Raw genomic sequence first — 6,681 nt, forward strand, 5'->3', positions numbered from 1 at the left:
AAAAACTCAGACTTGGAGCTGGCATTGCGGCACAGCAGGTCAAGCTGCTGCCTGTAGTGCTGGCATCCCATATGGGTACCAGTTTGAATCCTGGCTGCTCCACTTTCAATCCTACACCCCACTAATCCTACACCCTACTAATGCCTCTGGGAAAGCCTCTGGAAAATGGCCCAGGTGCTTGGGACACTTCCAACCCACATGAGAGACAAGGATAATACTCTTAGCTCCTGGCTTCGGTCTGGCCCAGACTGACATTGCAGCCATTTGGGAGGGTGAACCAGTGAATGGAAGATTTCTCTCTCTCTCTCTTTCTTTCCCTCTGTCTATAACTCTGCATTTCAAGTGCATAAAAATAAATCTTTTTAAAAAGTTATTTATTTATTTATTTGAAAAGCAGAATTACAGAGAGGCAGAGGCAGAAAGAGAGGTCTTCCATTCACTGATTCACTCCACAAATGACCGAAATGGCTGGAACTGGGCCAATCCGAAGCCAGGAGCCAGGAGCCAGGAGCTTCTTCTAGGTCTCCCACATGGGTGCAAGGTCCCAAGGACTTGGATCATCTTCTATTGTTTCCCTAGGCCATAGAAGAGAGCTGAATCAGAAGTGGAGCAGCCAGGACTCGAACTGGCACCCATATGGAATGCTGGCACTGCAGGCAATGGCTTTACCCACTACACCACAGCGCAAGCCCCTAAAAATAAATCTTGAAAAAATCCAGACTAATTCCATTGACCTTAAAGCTGAACTCATGACTGTAGATTTAGGTTGTTCATCGGGGCCATCAAAGAAGGAGGCACCTTTCTCTGAAGGGAGGAGAGAACTTCCACTTTGACTATGACCCTATTGGAATAAGATCAAAGTCAGCGAACTCTAAAGGCTTCCATAGCCCTGGCAACTCATGACTAGAGCCTAGGGAGATTACTGACGCCATAAACAAGAGTGTCAAATTGTTAAGTCAGCAACAGGAGTCACTGTGTACTTACATCCCATGTGGGATCTGTCCTTAATGTGTTGTCTAATGTGCAGTGATGCTATAACTAGTACTGAAACAGTATTTTTACACTTTGTGTTTCTGCGTGGGTACAAACTGATGAGATCTTTACTAATTATATACTGAATCGATCTTCTGTATATAAAGATAATTGGAAATGAAAAAAAACCCTGGTGTTAAATTGGAAATGGCATAGAAAATTAATTAATTTTTTTAAAAAAATTATGTAGGATCTCTGTCTTTAATGTGCTGTACACTCTTATTTAATGCTATAACTAGTACTCCAACAGTATTTTTTTCATTTCGTGTTGCTATATGGAGGCAAACTGTTGAAATCTTTACCTAATATATACTAAACTGATCTTCTGTATATAAAGAGAATTGAAAATGAATCATGATGTGATTGGAAGGGGAGAGGGAGCAGGAAAGGGGAGGGTTGTGGGTCGGAGGGAAGTTTTGGGAGGGGGGAAGCCATTGTAATCCATAAGCTGTACTTTGGAAATTTATATTCATTAAATAAAAGTTTAATAAAAAATAAAAAAAAGATTTAGGTTGTTCATGATGATGTTTCTCTATCTGACACGTATTTTACAAAATGAACGATTACCCATAATTTCCCCCCCTTCACCTTTTCTTATCTCCTTGGTTTATTGAAGGGTCTATTCAGTACGAACTCATACAAAGACATCAAGAAGTAGTATGTGATTGCTATCAGACCATTTTGCACATGCCTGGGAAGCCATAAATGTAATTATAGGATTATTATCAACTTTTGTAAAGAACTTCAAAATACCAAGAAGCGTGATCTGAATTCTCAGCATATGCTCCAAGATTTTCAAATGCGAAATGACAAGGACAGAAAGTAAAAGTAGATAAAGATAGGGGTAATGAAAATCTAAAATTTGAATAGAAATTAGTCTTGATCTCACAGGGCAAGCTGGAAGACCACCAATATTTATTAAGGCACACAAAGGAGAAAGGGTGGCTTGGAGACTTCTAGGCAGGACATAATTTGTCTTTCCTGATCAAGCCTCCTAAGGTCAGCCATAAGTCAAATATTCTACACTAGAAGTAAATTTGAGTCTGGCATCCTGGTGTGCCTCTCATTGCACTTGCTAACCAATTTATAAACTCAGAGCTCATGTATCACTGATCTATTTAATAAACATTGATTGAGAACTTACTATGTGAAAAGTACACTACTCACTTTGTCCCTCCCTTCTGACTTAATGTGTATACCTCTTCTCTGACTTTAGCATTTCACTTCCTCCTTCAATTACAGTTAAGAAATTCTTTTCCTCATGACCATGAAGCCCTAAGTCAAGGAAACATCTGTTCCACTCCATTCACGAGACTCAAGAGGTGATGTCCCAACCAGGTTTTTCCTAGAACAATGAGGAGTATCAAATAACCTGAAAAGGAGTGAGTAGTAGGAGGATCCAGAAAGCAGTCTTATTCTGGAATAAGTGAAGATATTCTTTAAACTATGGTGTCTCATAAGTCCTTTTTCTAAAAGAGATGATTTTGATGATTCTAAGTTGGCAATGAGAAAGATGAATTGTATATACATATATACATTTTTTTAAATCACTGCTGCTTCTTCCATTTTTTTAAACGATTTATATATTTGAAAATCAGAGTTTTCAGAGAGAGAGGGGTAGAGACACACAGAAAGAGACCTTTCATCTGCTGGTTCACTCCTCAGATGGCTGCAATGGCCAGGGCTGAGCCTGGCCAAAGTCAGGATGCAGGAGACAGGAGCTTCATTTTGGTCTCCCACATAGCTGGCAGGGGTCTCCCCTGCTTCTCCCAGGCCATTAGCAGGGAGCTGGATCTGAAGTAGAGCAACCAGGACATGAATCAGCACCCTCATGGGATGCCAGCATTGTAAGCAATAGTGTAACCGACTGTACCACTAAACTGGCCCCCAACACACACACACACATTTTAGATCACAAATGAGATGTTGCAGAGATCCTGAAATCACACATATTTATGTATGTTTCATTTCATTTAAAGTAACAGTAACATCTATAATGTGGAGCAGAAAATTGCCTCTTGAATATGTATATAAGTATGTGTTTATTCTTCAGGAAAATGTAATGAAATAAATGTATGAGTTAAAAGTGAAAATGTCAGTAGTCTCAAGAGCCTCTAACTCAAGTACTAAGATAGTGTCTGGGCCGGCACCGGGGCTCAATAGGCTAATCCTACCCCCCGCGGCGCCAGCACACCGAGTTCTAGTCCCGGTCGGGGCGCTGGAGTCTGTCCCGGTTGCTCCTCTTCCAGGCCAGCTCTCTGCTGTGGCCAGGGAGTGCAGTGGAGGATGGCCCAAGTCCTTGGGTCCTGCGCCTGCATGGGAGACCAGGAGAAGCACCTGACTCCTGCCTTCGGATCAGTGCGGTGCGGGCCGCGGCAGCCATTGGAAGGTGAACCAATGGCAAAAGGAAGACCTTTCTCTCTCTCTCTCTCTCTCTCACTGTCCACTCTGCCTGTCAAAAAAAAAAAAAAGATAGCATCTGACACAAGAACATGGTAAGGATTTGGTGGAACTTAAATGTTCTAAGCTATGAACACGTTGCATATGGTGAGCTCCAAATCACTGACTAGGTTATTCAGATTTGGGCAACAAAATGAACCACATCACCACATCTCAACAAGCATGTTAGGCCAAGGTGAAAGTCTAGGAATTGGGTGGACTAAATCAGAGCACTGAACATTAGAGGAGAAATATCATGAGGATCCACTGGCATTAGCAAGTTGTGGTCTGTGTAACAGGCACTAAGAGAAGGCAGAAAGTTGCTGCTATAAGCATGGAGTGCTGCTGCTGGAATGAATGGAATGTTTTCTTTTCATTGCCCTTTGAAAGTGATATTAGTGATGTTTACACATTGCCAGCAACATCTGGAAGTCTTTGGTCCCTATTCTTTGTCTCCTACATTTTTTAATGTTTATTTATTTATTTATTTATTTTTGACAGGCTGAGTGGACAGTGAGAGAGAGACAGAGAAAGGTCTTCCTTTTACCGTTGGTTCACCCTCCAAGTGGCCACTACGGCCAGGGCGTTGCGGTCAGTGTGTTGCACTGATCCGAAGCCAGGAACCAGGTGCTTCCTCCTGGTCTCCCATGCGGGTGCAGGGCCCAAGGACTTGGGCCATCCTTCACTGCACTCCTGGGCCACAGCAGAGAGCTGGACTGGAAGAGGGGCAACCGGGACAGAATCCAGCGCCCCGACCGGGACTAGAACCCGGGGTGCCAGTGCCATAGGCGGAAGATTAGCCTAATGAGCTGCAGCGCCATTCTTAAATGTTTTATTTCAGAAGAGTTTTAAATTTATAAAGCAAATATATATATATATATAAAGCAAATATATATGTATATATATACCTTACCCTATTTACCCTACTAACATCTCATATTGGTATCTTTGCCCCTGTATTTAACCAAAAAACCCTCAGATTCATATAATTATTTTCTTCCAACACCCAATCCCAGCAAGGCTGCTGATAACTTTTTTTTCACATACTACATTAAATTTTTAAAAATTTACATACCTATTCAGTTTTTTAAAAAAAATTATTAATATAAAGAAAATAGATTTCATGTATTTCACAGGTACAGTTCAAAGAATATAGTCATATTTCCCCCTCTCGTTCTCTCCCTCCCTAAATCCCCTCTTTCCTTACTTTCTTTTGACAACTTTTATGAAATCCCTGACTTGTATGTAGGGATAAGTACAGATTAATTGCCATCAGCCTTATCTGGACTCTAGGCACTATTCAGAAGTACTTTCTATTTTCTCCTTACCAGTTAACCAGTTAACCCCCATTTTCACATAGAAAATGGAGATCATTGGCAAAAATTTCTGCTTCTATCCACACTAAAGTTATTTCTTGCTTCTGTATTTACCCTTTTCTCTCCTAGTTCATTGAAACAGATGATCATCCTTCTGCCTGAGAAAACTGTAACTTTTCCTTCATAGCACCTACAATGACTGAAATTATTTGTGAAAATCATTTTTATGTTACTTCAGCTTACTAGTAAATTCTTTGAGAAGACAGACAGTGTCTATTTTCATCATACTATCTTTGACAGTTACCACAATAATATATTTTTGATAAATTTTTTAAAGAATGTGAGTCTATTAGAGCTTTTATTTGCAAACATCAAAATCTGCTTCTGGCTTACTTAAATAAATTGGAAATTATCTGAACTCTTTTAAGAGTGGGGTAGAGGCCTGAGAGAATTTACCAAAATTTGAAATGGGTAATCACTGAGTGAATTATAGAGAGCCAAAGCAGCTCAAAAACATTCTAGTGTTCCAATTTAATTGAATCAACATTTATTGCCAACAAATCTGTCATTATGATTATGAATGGTAACCAACCATTTTCTGTCTTTTCCTGTATTGTTAAATATTGAACATCTCAGAAGAGAGCATTCGGTTAACAGAGCTTGAATTAATATTATACATCGTAGTTAACTAGGAATAGAAATAGGAAAATTTCTCCTCCCTGTTGATTCCATAACTGGAGACAGGTCATGAAATAATACTCCTGTCAAAACTATGATGACTCATTTATGTTGACTTGATTGAGATACAAGGTGCCCAGATATTTGGTTAAACATTACATTACTTGTGTCAGAGTGTTTTTTGAATAATATTAACATTTAAACTGATAGTTGAAGTAAAACAGATTACCCCCCCACACACACACACACAACGTGGGGTGGCCTCATTTTACCTACTATAGGCCTGACTACAATAAAAGTTAAGGCAAAGGAGAATTCTCTTCTTGTGCTTCAAATTTTTCAAGCTAAGACATTGCTCTTTTCCTTGTTTGTCTAACCTTTTAAGTTAAACTGAACTGAAACTATACACTGCAACATGTCCAAAGTTTCCAGCTTTCCAATGGAAGATTCTAGGACTTAGCCTACATAATCATAATCATGTGAGCCAGTTCTTTATAGTCTCCTCTCCCCTCCTCTCCTTTCCTTCTATCTCCTCTCCTTTCCTTCTCTCTCCTCTCCTCTCCTCTCCCCTCCTCTACCCTCCCCTCCCCTCTCCTCTCCTCTCTCTCCCTTCCTCTCTTCACCCTCTCCTCTCTCTCTCTCTTTCTCCCTCTCTTTCTCTCTCTCTCTGTTGGTTTGTTTGGACCCAAAGATAGTATACTTCCTAGCTCGTACATATATACTATTTTGGTTTTCCCAGGGCAGACCAGGATTACAATTTCTATCTGAGAATTGAGATATGGAATAGAAATCAGAGACAGATGGCCAATTGTCTATATATGCCCAACATGATAGGCATCAAACAAAGAACTGACCTGATCAGAATGTAGGTCCCCAGGGTTTACTACAAACCACAACAAAAAATGTTTTATCAAAACAAATAATTCCATAACCTGTTAGAAACTGTATTAGAGTCCACTAATGTCCTGCCATCCTAGGTCTGAATTGACTCAAAACTTGGCAAAATCAAACTTTCATATAAAAGGCATCATCACTTTTGTCTTACTCTGCCTAGCACAACCAACTGAGTTTATGAACATGGAATTAATTTTGCTATTCAAATATCTCACATGTCTGGAGAAAGTCATCGCAGGACTTCTAGACCTTGAGATTTACATTGTCAAACTCCATAGGAAGTTATCAGTTTATTATTAAATAAGATGATCAAGTAAATGCT

The sequence above is a fragment of the Lepus europaeus genome, chromosome X (assembly GCF_033115175.1).
Source record: "Lepus europaeus isolate LE1 chromosome X, mLepTim1.pri, whole genome shotgun sequence".
NCBI classification, from domain to species: Eukaryota; Metazoa; Chordata; class Mammalia; order Lagomorpha; family Leporidae; genus Lepus; species Lepus europaeus.